The 15,120-nt window shown below is 37.9% G+C and overlaps 1 long non-coding RNA gene across 1 annotated transcript in view; it reads left to right on the top strand.

Moving 5' to 3' along the window:
* The first annotated feature begins 2,002 nt into the window (after positions 1 to 2,002).
* Positions 2,003 to 15,120, top strand: part of LOC129646181 (uncharacterized) — a 134,579-nt gene continuing 121,461 nt past the window's right edge. Inside the window, exons 1-2 of the long non-coding RNA XR_008711734.1 lie at positions 2,003 to 5,204; positions 6,502 to 7,000. This is a non-coding gene — a long non-coding RNA (uncharacterized LOC129646181). The remainder of the gene's footprint in view (positions 5,205 to 6,501; positions 7,001 to 15,120) is intronic.

Below are 15,120 nucleotides of genomic sequence, written 5' to 3'. Positions count from 1 at the left end.
TAGACACTTTCATGTTATGACACTAGGGAGAAAAGTGGGTCTCTGTTTCTCCAATATCCTGTGAATTGGTTGGCAATAGCTATGTGATGTAGGCATGAAGACACTCCTGTGATTTACACAGTTAACCTTAAATATAAATACTCTTAAATCTCAAGTACTTTCCAAACATTTTTAAAAAATCTCAATATGTAGGAAAAGACTAAGCGTAAAATACACTAGTACATTGTAGGTTCAGTCAGACTTGAAAAGGGTTGAGATTTCTATGTGATGTAGAAATCTGAAGTTAAAGTTCTTAGTAAGCTTGTACGACTTCTGGAAGTTAATGAAGCAAAAGTGTAGGTATTGTGACTCAGAGATTCAGCTTTGGAAGTTCACCTCACATTAGTAAATAAGTTGAACCAAAATTATTTTAGCTTAAAATTTTACTAGGTTGTTAAAAAGTAATGTCATGATGTAAGGTGAAAATAATCCCTCTGACATTTTTAAATAGCTTTCCAAAGTGGGTATCTGACTATCTTGGTCTAATACTCATTTTCTTGACTCAGTGTTCTTATATTAATTTCAGTAAAAATGCTGATAGCCTATACAGTTCAAATTACTATAATACTAGCTGGGTGATTAAAAGGTAGTGTTTAAAAAAAAAAAAAATAAATAAAAGGTAGTGTTTAAAGTTACTGGAATTTGCTTTTTATAATGATTGCCGCCGCCAAGTCGCTTCAGTCGTGTCTGACTCTGTGCGACCCCACGGTCTGCAGCCTACCAGGCCCCTCCGTCCATGGGATTCTCCAGGCAAGAACACTGGAGTGGGTTGCCATTTCCTTCTCCAATGCATGAAAGTGGGAAGTGAAAGTGAAGTCACTCAGTCGTGTCTGACTCTTAGGGACCCCATGGACTGCAGCCTACCAGGCTCCTCCATCCATGGGATTTGCCAGGCAAGAGTACTGGAGTGGGGTGCCATTGCCTTCTCCCTTTATAATGATTAAAAGCATAGATTTTGGAGTGAGACTATTTTTAACTCTTGTGCTTGTCTGATAACTATATAACCTTGAATAAGTTATTTAACATTTTTTGTGCCTCAGCCTCATCATGTATAAAATGATGATAGTATATTCATCATTGGATTGTTAGATTAAATGTGATTTACATGTAAATCACTTAGAATAGCATCTGGCATGCACTATGCATCCATTAAACATTAACTATTAATAGTTAATATGCTTGCTAATTAGTCTCATTAAAAAAATGAGTATGTGATAGATTAAAGATGGCTGCAAATTTTTGACATTCCTCCCTATTGAGCCACAGGATCTAGTTCTCCTTCCTGTGTGTGTGTATGTATGTGTTTAACTGATATAATACAGTGATATAATACAGTTTAACTGATATAATACCATAATAATGGTATGCCAGGCCCAGAACTAGCCTACTAGAAGATCAGCAACTTCCACCTTGGTCTCTTGAACTCCTGATCTCCCAGGTGAGAAGACCCATTATCCCGTGGGAGAGATATGGAAAGGGCCTGAGACTGCATGGAATGGGAGAGGGACTTAGCTCTCAACAAAGCCTTCTGTTGACAAGGCACCAAGTATGCCAGTGAGGGTGTCACAGACTCTTAGCATAGCCTAGCTGCCAGCTCAGAATCACCAGGAGCGCATTCATATCGTGAAACAGGAGAATTACCCATCCAAGACTTGTATGAATTCCTGAATTCACAAGATCGTGAGATATAAGAGTAAATGGTGGTGGTTTCAAGCTACTAAGCTTAAGGGAGGTAGGTTATGGAGCAGTTGAAGCAGAAGGTAAGAACACATTACACATGTCTTGCCTAAAATCACATAGATATATAGTGATAGCAATTGGACAGAAACTCAGATCCTTTAGAGCACAGTGTTGTGGAATTATAGTGTATTTTCTTTAAAACTCAAGATTATTTGATTTTTAAATCATTTAAGATGCATTGGAGTTGAGAAGTGTTTTAACGAATGTCCTAGATTCCAGTTGGTGGTTGTAAAAGAAGCTATTATGTAATAGAATATTTAAAAAGAAAGTATTAAAAACTATACATGAGTTATTTTTAGTCATAAAGTTTCTTAAGAATTTACAATATATAAAGCATCAACTCAGCATAAATTTTATCACTGCACACATTTAATTGTGAATATTTAAACATCATTAAAGTTTGATAAATTCTTCATTTAAATGTTATACATTCTGTTTGTGCCAGCAGTTACTATCTAGGGTTAGGCTTCCCTCGTGGCTCAGCTGGTAAAGAATCCGCCTGCAGTGGAGAAAGACCTTGGTTCGATCCCTGGGTTGGGAAGATTCCCCTGGAGAAGGTAAAGGCTGCGCACTCCGGTATTCTGGCCTGGAGAATTCCATGGATTCTGTAGTCCATGGGGTCTCAAAGAGTCGGACACGACTGAGCAACTTTCATTCATTTATTCATTCATTAAGGCAGAGGGAAATTTGGGGCACAAAGGCATCTCTTGCCCAGAGGACACATATGGATGGTTTAGCTCCAAGATTCTGCAGTTTGAGAACTCTCAGGGCAGAGTATTCTGGAGTAGAGACCCTGACACTGGGAAGAGACTCAAAACCTTTTTCTGAGGTGTGTCAGTGAAACAAGTGTTTTTGGAGCCTTTGGGTCATATCTTAAATGATCAGGTTATTGATTAATCAGTAAAGATACTTTTATAAATTTAAGCCATCTGTCTCTTCCTGGCTCTTTCTTGTAAGTAGCTAAGTCTTGCAGAAGTAGTTTTTGAAGTGTAATTTCAAGTGGAATTAACTGGTTTTTGAAGACATCCACTCGTGTTCCTATTACTTCAGAAAAATGTTTAACTCAAACTGGGGATGTGCCTCCACCTTGTGGTGACTGTTTGAAGTGTCCAAAATGAAAAAGTTTTAGAGTAAACCTGAGGTAAAAAGGCATTGCTGTATTCAAGCTTTTGGAACTAATGACAACTTTTTTACATCTTTGTTTCTTTTTGCCTTTTTTGTTTGTTTTTTTGTGTACTTGGTGTTAGTCTTACTGTATCTTTACTTTTATCACAAAAGATCAAAAGTATTTTTTAAAGGGAATGGACATTTATAAATAAGTCATTTTTTCCCAGAATTTTCTTTTGAGCTAGAATAAAAGAAATATTGATCTTAATGAATTAAAATATGAAAACACTGAGTAATGTCATTGGTTTAAAAAGGATAAATTGGTTAGGATCAAGAGAGATAATTCATTATTTCAGGCAGCTCTATGGCAGTTCACTTAACCTACAAAAAGAACATAGAACACGTACGTGTAATCCCATCCATCCATCAATATTTGGAAAACTTCGTTCAACTACCAATTCAAGTAATACTTATTGAGTTCCCAGTGTCTACTACAGGGCTTCCCCGGTGGCACAGGAGTTGCAGGTTTTATCCCTGGGTGGGGAAGATCTCCTGGAGTAGGAAATGGCAACCCGTTCCCAGCATTCTTGCCTGGGAAATTCTGTGGACAGAGGAGTTGGGTGGGCTACAGTCCAGGGGGTCGCAAAAAGGGGGGGTTGAGCTGGACACGTCTCAGCAACTAAACAACAACGTGTTTAATCAGTAGTAGCCTTGGGTTACATCAGAGGGATAAAGATGCTCTTGTGGAACTAATACTCCAGCGGAAAGAGACAACAGGAAATAATCATAGTAAATAAGTTACAGTTCAGTTGCTCAGTTGTGTCTGACTCTGCAACCCCATGGACTGCAGCACGCCAGGCTTACTGTCCATCACCAACTCCCAGAGCTTATTCAAACTCATGTCCATCAAGTTGGTGATGCCATCCAACCATCTCATCCTTGGTCATCCCCCTTCTCCTGCCTTCAATGTTTCCCAGCATCAGGCTCTTTTCCAGTGAGTCAGTTCTTTGTATCAGGTAGCCAAAGTATTGGAGTTTCAGCTTCAGCATCAGTCTTTCCAATGAACATTCAGGACTGATTTCCTTTAGGATGGACTGGTTGGATCTCCTTGCAGTCCAAGGGACTCTCAAAAGTCTTCTCTAACACCACAGTTCAAAAGCATCAATTCTTTGGGGCCTCAGCTTTCTTTATAGTCCAACTCTCACATCCATACATGACCACTGGAAAAACCATAGCTTTGACTAGACGGACGTTTGTTGGCAAAGTAATGTCTCTGCTTTTGAATATGCTGTCTAGGTTGGTCATAACTTTCCTTCCAAGGAGCAAGCGTCTTTTTTAATTTCATGGCTCAGTCACCATCTGCAGTGATTTTGGAGCCCCAAAAGATAAAGTCGGTCACTGTTTCCATTGTTTCCCATCTATTTGCTATGAAGTGATGGGACCAGATGCCATGATCTTAGTTTTCTGAATGTTGAGTTTTAAGCCAACTTTTTCACTTTCCTCTTTCACTTTCATCAAGAGGCTCTTTAGTTCCTCTTCGTTTTCTGCCATAAGGGTGGTGTCATCTGCATATTTGAGGTTATTGATATTTCTCCTGGGAATCTTGATTCCAGCTTGTGCTTCATCCAGCCCAGCGTTTCTCATAATGTACTCTGTGTATAAGTTAAATAATCAGGATGACAATATACAGCCTACTTCATATACTCCTAAAGGGTAATAGGTGTTATATGGGGTAAAAAAAAACAAACACTGGCACTCATGGTAGACCTCATTAAGAAGGTGAGATTTGAGCAAAGACTTGACAGGGATGAGATTTCTAGATGAATCTGGGGAAGAGCTTCAGCCAGAGGGAACAAAAAGGACAAAGGCAGGAATTGTGTGTTCAAGGAAGGTAGGGTTGCATGAGCAGGGGAAGACTAATAGAAAAAACGATCAGAGGTAGTGGAGCCTCGGATCACATAGAATCTTAGAGACCTTGATAAGGGCTTTCCCTTTTCTCTTTGTGGTAGACACTATAGTGGTCCCCAGAGACATGGTGTCCTGGTCCCCAGAGTGTGGGAGTCTGCTACTTACATGGCAAGGGGGCTATGCAGATGTGATTAAGGATATGGACCTTGACAATAGGTAAACATGAAAAGATACTGAACATCACTAATCAAAAGCAAATCAAAACCACAGTGAGATACCACCTCACACCTGTTAGAATGGCTATTATGAAGAAGACAAAAAATGTCAAGCATCGGCAAGGATGTGGATTAAAGAAAATCCTTGTGCATCCTTGGGAGGAGTGGAAATGGGTGCAGCCATCGTGGAAAACGGTATGGAGTTCCCCCCAAATTAAAAACAGAACTGCCATGTGATCCAGCAGTCCTACTTACGGTTATTTATTTGAAGACAACAAAAACACTAACCTGAAATATATGCACATCTATTTATTGCAGCATTATTTATAATAGCCATGATGTGGAAACGACGTGTGTCCATTGACATATGAATGGGTCAAGAAATGATGGGGGGTTATATATGTATATGGTGGAATATTATTCAGCCATGTGGCTCAGCTGTTAAAGAATCTGCCTGCAATGCAGCAGGCCTGGGTTTGATCCCTGGGTTGGGAAGATCCCCTGGAGAAGGGAAAGGCTAACCACTCCGGTATTCTGGCCTGGAGAATTCCATGGACTGTATAGTCCATGGGGTTGCAAAGAGTTGGACACGACTGAGTGACTTTCACTTTCTTTTCATGACAAGTGAAATCTTGCCATTTGTGGCACTATGGATAGAACTTGAGGGCAGTATGCTAAACGAAGTAAGTTGGATGGGGAAGACAAATAATGTATAATCTCACTTACATGCGGAATGTTAAATGAAACCAAACAAACAAGCTCACGGCCTAAGAGAACAGATTGGTGGTTGCCAGAGGTGGGGTGTGGGGGAACAAAATGAGTGGAAGGAGTCACAAGATACTGTACAAACTTCCAGGTATAAAATAAGTCATGGAGTGTAATGAACAGCATGGAGTTAATAATACTGTATTGCATATATGAAAGTAGCTGAGAGAGTAGATCTTAAATGTTACCACAAGAAAAATAATTTTAACCATGTGTAGTGATGGATGTTACCTCGGCTTATTATTGTGATCCTTTTCTATTACATACAGCTATCAAGTCATTGTTACACACATGAAACTAATAAAATGTTATATGTCAATCTTCAATTAAAAAAATTTTTGTAATTGAAGTATAGTTGCTTTACAATGTGTTTACAATGTATTAGTTCCAGGTGTACAACAAAGCGATTCAGATATAACTCTATATATGAGAGAGATACTGATATATTTTCAGATTCTTGTAGGTTGTTACAAAATATTGAATATAGTCCCCTGTGCTGGGCAGTAGGTCCTTGCTGGTTATCTGTTTTGTATATATAGTAGTCTGTCTGTGCCTTAGTCGTTCGGTTGGTCCAACTCAGTGCAACCCCATGGATTATAGCCTGCCAGGCTCCTCTGTCCATGAAATTCTCCAGGCAAGAATACTAGAGTGAGTTGCCATTCCCTTCGTCAGGAGATCCCAAACTCCTAATATATCCCTCCCTCCCCTTTTCCCCTTTAATCATCAGTTCAATTGCTCAGTCATGTTCGACTCCTTGCGACCCCATGGAATGCAGTATGCTGGCTTCCCTGTCGATCACCGGCTCCCAGAGCTTGCTCAAACTGATATCCATCAAGTTGGTGATGCCATCCAACCATCTCATCCCCTTAATCATATCTCAATTTTAAAAAGTAAGCAAGCAAGCAAGCAAAGAAAAGGGTATGGGCCTTGAGTTGGGAAGAGTATATTGGTTACTCAGGTGGACCCAATTTAATCAGCCCTGAGACTGCTCAGAGGATCCCCTCCTCCTCCCAAGTCAGAAATAGAGCTTCTGAGAAGAGCTGCCAGCTGACAGCAAGCAATTGGAGACAGTCCTACAATTGCTGAATTCTGGAATCAGCCAGAATGGGTAAGAAAACATTCTCTCCTGAAACCTTGGAAAAGGAACGCATCTCTGCTAACTTCTGGATTTTGGCCTTTTAAGACAGACTCATTTGAGCTCTCTGGACTTCTGACCTGTTGGATCTGTGAGTTAATAAATGTGCACTGTTTTAAGCTGCTAAATTTGTGATAATTTGATTTGACAGTAACAGAAAACAGCAATTGAATCCTTTCTAGTAGAGGAGTATTATGATAGGATTTGCGTCCTTTTTACTAATTATGCAAATTTCTGTGCTCTCTTGACACAATACAAGTAGTTTTTATACAGTTAATCTCTCACTAAAGTTAATCACCTTCTGACTTTGGTAGTTGAAAGCTGAGTAATTTATATCCTTAACAGCAGATACTGTTTTGACAGTTTGAAAAGCCTTTTTACATTTTCTTAATTTCAGCTTTAATAGATATTTCTTTTTCAAGAAGTCCAGATTAATATGATCTGGAACATTTAAATAATTTAAAGTTACTTTGTTCTCTGGGAAAAATGACACTATCTGTAGCAGTCAGGCTTGAATTGTCTCTGAAGCCAGTATTTACCGCTTCCTTTTTAGCCTCTTTTTTGCATTTTTTTCTTCCCATAAAGTAAGTCCTTAATAAAACTGAAGTTACTAAAGAGTAAAAAAGGAATAAAAAGCTATTAAGATTGTCTTTAAACGGCTGTCTCAATATTTCTTAAAATTTGGATGTATTTTCCATAGCATTCCACATTGGCTGTCTCAAGCAGAAGCAGCATATGCATTTTTTGAGTCAATTCTCAGTAAATAACTCTTCTAAGTTTGTATAGAATAATAGCTTACTAAAACCTAGTTAATTTGAGGCACCACATTTCAGCTCGGAACCACAGAGTTTCTCCATCAGCTATGGATAAGAAATTGTAGTTCTAAGGAAAACCTCTAGGCCAACATGCAGAAAGGCCCAAAATGGGACTTGGCAGTTACTCCCAGAATGTTCTTGCAAAGAGATTTCCTCAAAATCATCTGTATTCAGTATATTAATACTATACATATTGATGGAAACTAGTCCTCTATTGTGCTTTTGTGTTTCAAAATAATTGAACAACTCTGCACTAGGAGGACACTAGCTTTAAAAAATCATTTTGAAGTGGTAGAACTATAGTGAGTAAACATTCTTAGGGACAAACTCCCATCTCTCTGGAGAAGAAAGAATTTAATCCTCTTTCTTTGTGGTGAAGTGCTGGGCACAGTGGATATTACTACTTCCACAGCTTTATAAAGTAAAAAATATGAAGTTACTTTACTAAGTTTCGTTTATGCATTGTAAATTGAACCAAACATTAGGCAATTTGTTCTCTTAAGGGTCAATAAAGCCTGGTCACACTGAATCTTTAGCGTAATACAGTTTCTCCTGGCAGCAAGTTTCTGTTCCTACTGAAGCCCTAACTCCAATGTAACACTGTCAGATTTAAGTTTTGAAATAATATTTATTATAATATTTGAAATATTAATGATCAGTATTATGATTCATTTAGGAAAGAGAAGTTAGTACTTTGCATTAGTGAAAACCAAGGATACTGAGGGCTTTAATGTGAAATTTAAAGTAAACTTATTCATAATGAGTTAAGAAGCTGCATTCTGAGATTTTGGGGGACCCAAACTCTAGTCAGACCTAGAACATTCCACTTCTGCAAATTAAGACTTTATTATTAGATTGCCCTTCTAATTCAGTCCTAAGAACACTATGATCAATTACCTATGCCAAAGGTATAGATTTATTTCAAGTTATTCTGATTAATGCTTTGACTTTACTACCGTTTATGGCAACCACATCAGCCTGTTTTTGAAATTAAGTATTGCGACTTGGTCACTGTCACTCTGCTACTGTCCCTATTGAATTCAAGGAGCCCGGTTCAATGGCAGCAGTTCCTCTGTCTTTTCTGGCCTGCAAAGAACAGCCACCTCAGAGCTTTGAAGATGCTGGGGTACCCCTCATGAATGTTTATTACATGGTCTTGGTGAAAGGAGTGTCCTTGGGACTCTTCAGGAGATATACAGAGTTGGGGCATAGATGAGCAAGTCTAACATGATGAATTCATTCTAGCATCCAATCTATCTAAGCCTTTGGTATCTTCCTCTTCCAGATTTTCCAGAGTATTATCTGGGGACCCTTTGGGGTTGCTGAGAGCCTTGTTTAGTATCTGTGAACTCAAAAAACTTTTTTCATAATAATACATTATTTTGCCTTTTCCATTCTTACGTGAGAACTCTAGAGTTTTTCAGAGGATAAATAATATGTGATGATAATATCTCTATGATGGCTAATGGAATATGTGGTTGTGTGTTCTTGTGTTCTAAATTTGGTGACAGGGGACTTCTCAGTGTTTTCTAAGGGTGTAAAGAGGTCCTGAGACTAAAAAGTATGAGAACCAATGCACTATAATCTCTCAAGGAAGTTCTCATTTCAACTTTATTTAGAGTGAGCTACCTTTGATTTCATAGATTTTTCTCAGTTGTATTTTTAATTGTACTGATTTCTGCCCTAATATTTAGTTTTTTATTCATTTTCTTTAGTTTTTTTTTTTTCCTGGTTTCTTAAGATAGACCTTAAGTCATTGGTTTCAGATATTTCTTCTTTTCTAATTTAGACACTTGATACCATACATTTTTCTTTAAGTATTGCTTTAATGGTATTCTATGCATTTAAAAATGTTGGATTTTAATTTTCATGTAGTTCAAAATATTTAAAAATTTCTCTCAAGATTTCTTCTTTGACTTATTTATTTAGAACTGTGTTGTTTACTTACCATATATTTGAGGATTTTCCAAACTCCTTCCTATTGATTTCTAGATAGTTCTGTTATGATTTGAAAATGTAATTTTATGATTTGTGTTCTTAAGATTAGATCTACCTGTGGCGGATTCATTTTGATATTTGGCAAAACTAACACAATTTTGTAAAGTTTAAAAATAAAATAAAATTAAAAAAAAAAAGATTAGATCTTATTTGTTTTATGGCCTTGAAGATGATCTGTCTTGTTGTATGTTTCATATACATTGGAAATAATTGGGAATAGACCATATATTAGAATGTTTCAGAATAATACAAAAAAAAAATGGTGTATGCAGTGGTAGATAGATAACAAAAGAGCCCAATTATTCACCTTATATCCCCTTTGGAATGTGACTTTGCAGTTTCTTGCATCACAGAGTGAGGTCCATTTCTCCACTCTTTGAATCTGGGATGGTTTAGTGAGTTGCTTTGACCAATGGAGTCAATGGAAATGATAGTGTAAAAGTCCTAAGTCTAGGCCAACCCTTGCACTCTTCTTTCTCTCTCTTGCAATAATCCTGCCATCACCATAAAAGCAAGCCTAGGTTAGCCTAGTGGAGCATGAGAGAGCAGGTGGAACAAAGTTGAGACCTTCCAGGTATTTTGAATCCACTCAAGTTTGGCCCAGATCAGCAGAGCTGCCTGGCTAACCCTAGCTGATGACAGGGATCTGAGTGAAGTGGGCTAAGACCTGACTGCCCAGCTGACTGACAGGAGAGACAGAAATGGTTGTTATTTAAGATTCTAAGTTTGGGGGATAGTTTATTAAACTGCATGTGATAATTGATAATTGACACATGGCCCAGGTTTAAACTTAGTTACTCAAAACATGTTTACATGAAAACACGTAAAAAAAGAGTTACAGACTCAGGTAATTAAATTCAAAGTACAGTATTACAACTTTTGTGGCGACAGAAGTTCATAGTTCTTCACAAAGGCACATCTCTCCCTCATTCTACCTTTGATTACCTGCATCCATAAAAAAAAAAAATCCTATTCAGTAATGCTTTTAGACAGAAACAAATGAAAGACTGTTTAGTCTAATGATTCAGTGTGCGCACTCTGGGGATAGAGTCTGCCACCCACGATCTCTATGATCTTGAGAGATGATACTAGTGCCTACCACATGGAGCTGTTGAAAGGGTGAAATGAATGAATGGTTATTAAGTGCTTAGAAGAGTGCACGGCAAGTAGTAAATACAGCTGACCCTTGAACAAGAAGGACTTATACTATGTTGGTCCACTTATACTCAAATTTTCTTCCACTAAATGCATACTAGAGCAGGATGCCAATCTGAGGTTGGGTTAAATCTGTGGATGCGGAACTGTGGATACTGAGGGTTCGCTGAAAAGTTATACCTCATCTACTGCGTGGAGGGTTGGTGCCCTTAACCCTGAGGGTCAACTGTATTACAAAAATAAACGTTAAGCAAGTTATTCTTAGTTTCATTAAATGCAGACATCCTATTACTGGGAAATTACAAAGCTTATGCACTTAAATTACTTCATAAAGAAGTCAGTCTTCAAGAGTAATTTTATCAGTAAGTTTGATATATCTACTATGCTTGAAATATTTTATTCTATTCCCAGTCACAGCACTCAAAATGCTACTGAGACTCACTTGCTGGTAGAGAGTGCGGAGCAGGCAGTAGAAAAGTAATAGCACTTACGGGTCAGTTCACAGAGCAAATGTACCTTCTGTTAAATGTTCCAAAGAAGGCTTTCTGGAGTGATTTTAGAATATAAAAGTTTGAGGTTAGCAATTCTGTGACTATGAAAAAAAAAAAGCCCCTGAACTCCTTGCAGCTTTAAAAACATTCTTAAGATTTTAGCTTTGGTTTTTTTGCTGGGCATAATGCTAATTATATTACCATTCAATTGTAAGGCCCTTTTCTTCCTGCTAAAAATAGTGATATTTGAGGCTCCTAAAATAGTTATTTACATTTATATTAAGCTTGATAGATGCTGCTTTAATTTTTTTATTTTTTAAAACCACAGTTTGTGTTAAAGAGATTTTTCTAAAGTGTGAAAAAATATTTTTATAGGGATTGCACTGTCAAAGGTCAGAAGGAAATATAGTATAACTATGTTCTGTAGGTATATGTCTATATTTGTACTTTGGTTCTTTCCGAAAAGCATTTGAAGTAACTTCTAAAAATATACTATTACAGGATGAAAATTATTTAGAGGGAACACCAATTGAAGAACGTAAAAGGAAATTGTTTCTTCCTTTCGTGTATTCCTTTCTTTTTCTTTGCTTTTCTGTTTAAGAATATTTTTGTATGGAGTAGAAAATCAGATATTATAGAAAAGTTGATAACACCAAATTTATAATAAGGAGACTATATATTCTAAGAAGTTGCTGACCCATTTGGAGGTTGAAGCAAAGCAGAATTTTCAGGACTAGAAAGTCATCAATAGATATGATATAATGTCATATCATATATTAATATCTATCTAATACACAGTTAACTCCAATTTATTGATTACTTTTTGGGATGAAATAGAGCAAAAGGCTTGAGGAATTCTGTGGTCTCCTTGATGTAGAATGTATAGAACTCATCTGTACAGTGTACATATTTCTAGTTACAGCACTGAGTTATGTTTTCCAAATGTAAAATCTCCTTAAGGCAGTGCTGGACAGAAACTAATTAACTCCATATGCTGAGAAACTGAAGCAAAAAAAGGGTATTTATTTAATTAGACTTGAGTCACAAAAAAAACTTTTAATTTTTATCTTTCAATAAAGACTATATAAATGATTTCACAGTAAATATTTTAGAAAATTTTAAAATGAATATTTAAATGGTCTCACACCTAAGAAATCAAAAGCAAATAAATTTGTAGGAAAAAAGAATGTTGGAACGGTTGTTTCCTAATCTGTTTAATGCAATTAGTTCTTGAAGAAGTTAAAAGTCCAACTAGGAAGGATTTTGAAATTCTAGACAAAGTACTTGAAGAAAATAAGCACAGGAAAACATATGCAGGTAGACTGTAGTGATCATTATAACAGCTACCACGTAGTATCACAGTATACCATAAGTATCACAGATTTAAGAACTTCTGGTCTGGCTCCTGATTTGTAAGGATGGAAGTAGTATTATAGACTGATGAGTACGGAGGGCTCAGAGCATCTGAAATAGTCCATAAGACACAGCCTAATAGGGGGAACAGAAACTTTATAACCAATTGGGATATATGATTCAGTTCAGTTCAGTTCAGTCACTCAGTCGTGTCCAACTCTTTGCAACCCCATGAATTGCAGCACGCCAGGCCTCCCTGTCCATCACCAACTCCCGGAGTTCACTCAAACTCATGTCCATCGAGTCAGTGATGCCATCCAGCCATCTCATCCTCTGTCGTCCCCTTCTCCTCCTGCCCCCAACCCCTCCCAGCATCAGAGTATTTTCCAATGAGTCAACTCTTTGCATGAGGTGGCCAAAGTGCTGGAGTTTCAGCTTTAGCATCAGTCCTACCAAAGAACACCCAGGACTGATCTCCTTCAGAATGGACTGGTTGGATCTCCTGGCAGTCCAAGGGACTCTCAAGAGTCTTCTCCAACACCACAGTTCAAAGCATCAATTCTTTGGCACTCAGCCTTCTTCACAGTCCAACTCTCACATCCATACATGACCACAGGGAAAACCATAGCCTTGTCTAGACGGACCTTTGTTGGCAAAGTAATGTCTCTGCTTTTGAATATGCTATCTAGGTTGGTCATAACTTTCTTTCCAAGAAGTAAGCGTCTTTTAATTTCATGGCTGCAATCACCATCTGCAGTGATTTTGGAGCCCCCAAAATAAAGTCTGACACTGTTTCCACTGTTTCCCCATCTATTTCCCATGAAGTGATGGGACCAGATGCCATGATCTTCATTTTCTGAATGTTGAGCTTTAAGCCAACTTTTTCACTCTCCACTTTCACTTTCATCAAGAGGCTTTTTAGTTCCTCTTCACTTTCTGCCATAAGGGTGGTGTCGTCTGCATATCTGAGGTTATTGATATTTCTCCCGGCAATCTTGATTCCAACTTGTGCTTCTTCCAGCCCAGCGTTTCTCATGATGTACTCTGCATATAAGATAAATAAGCAGGGTGACAATATACAGCCTTGACGAACTCCTTTTCCTATTTGGAACCAGTCTGTTGTTGCATGTCAGTTCTAACTGTTGCTTCCTGACTTGCATATAGGTTTCTCAAGAGGCAGTCAGGTGGTCTGGGATTCCCATCTCTTTCAGAATTTTCCACAGTTTATTGTGATCTACACAGCAAAGGCTTTGGCATAGTCAATAAAGCAGAAATAGATGTTTTTCTGGAACTCTCTTGCTTTTTCCATGATCCAGCGGATGTTGGCAATTTGGTCTCTGGTTCCTCTGCCTTTTCTAAAACCAGCTTGAACATCTGGAAGTTCACGGTTCACGTATTGCTGAAGCCTGGCTTGGAGAATTTTGAGCATTACTTTACTAGTGTGTGAGATGAGTGCAATTGTGCGGTAGTTTGAGCATTCTTTGGCATTGCCTTTCTTTGGGATTGGAATGAAAACTGACCTTTTCCAGTCCTGTGGCCACTGCTGAGTTTTCCAAATTTGCTCTCATATTGAGTGCAGCACTTTCACAACATCATCTTTCAGGATTTGAAATAGCTCGACTGGAATTCCATCACCTCCACTAGCTTTGTTCATAGTGATGCTTTCTAAGGCCCACTTGACTTCACATTCCAGGATGTCTGACACCATCGTGATTATCTGGGTTGTGAAGATCTTTTTTGTACAGTCCTGTGTATTCTTGCCACCTCTTCTTAATATCTTCTGCTTCTGTTGGGTCCATACGATTTCTATCCTTTATCGAGCCCATCTTTGCATGAAATGTTCCCTTGGTATTTTCTTGAAGAGATCTCTAGTCTTTCCCATTCTGTGGAAGGTTGAGAAGAATTTTGTTTGGCAGTATTCTTGGGGACTGATCTCTTAAGAAAAGAAGCCATCATGGAATACAAATCTATAATCCTAAGAGGTTGGTAAGAAGGATCAGAATTTGAAAAGATACAGACACTGTGAAGACAGTTTAATAATAGCCATGTGTGTGGCACTTCAGGAGGAGAGAGAAATGTTAAGAAGAATTTTAGGCAACATGCTGTGTGATGTGTTATGTAAAACTTACCTGGTAAGTGCCCCTTTCAGGAAAATCATGGTAAATACATAATTCTCAAGGCTCATGCAATACTTGGGTTTTTTGTTGTTGTTGTTGTTTGTTTCTTGGTTGATAAGCATGGCTTCATGGAAGCCCCATTATACTTTATGTGTCTATAACCTTTTACCTAGGGTTATCCAGAATATTTCCTTTTAAAGGAACTGTTCTTCCTTCTAAAAACTCAACATGCACATCAAAAATTCTCTAGGAAATGAAAAAATTTTATCCAAAGTTTGGAGA

The sequence above is a fragment of the Bubalus kerabau genome, chromosome 3, assembly GCF_029407905.1.
Source record: "Bubalus kerabau isolate K-KA32 ecotype Philippines breed swamp buffalo chromosome 3, PCC_UOA_SB_1v2, whole genome shotgun sequence".
In the NCBI taxonomy this organism is placed as follows: Eukaryota; Metazoa; Chordata; class Mammalia; order Artiodactyla; family Bovidae; genus Bubalus; species Bubalus kerabau.
Note: the sequence above shows the minus strand (reverse complement) of the source record. Positions and strands in the feature narration are given on the sequence as shown.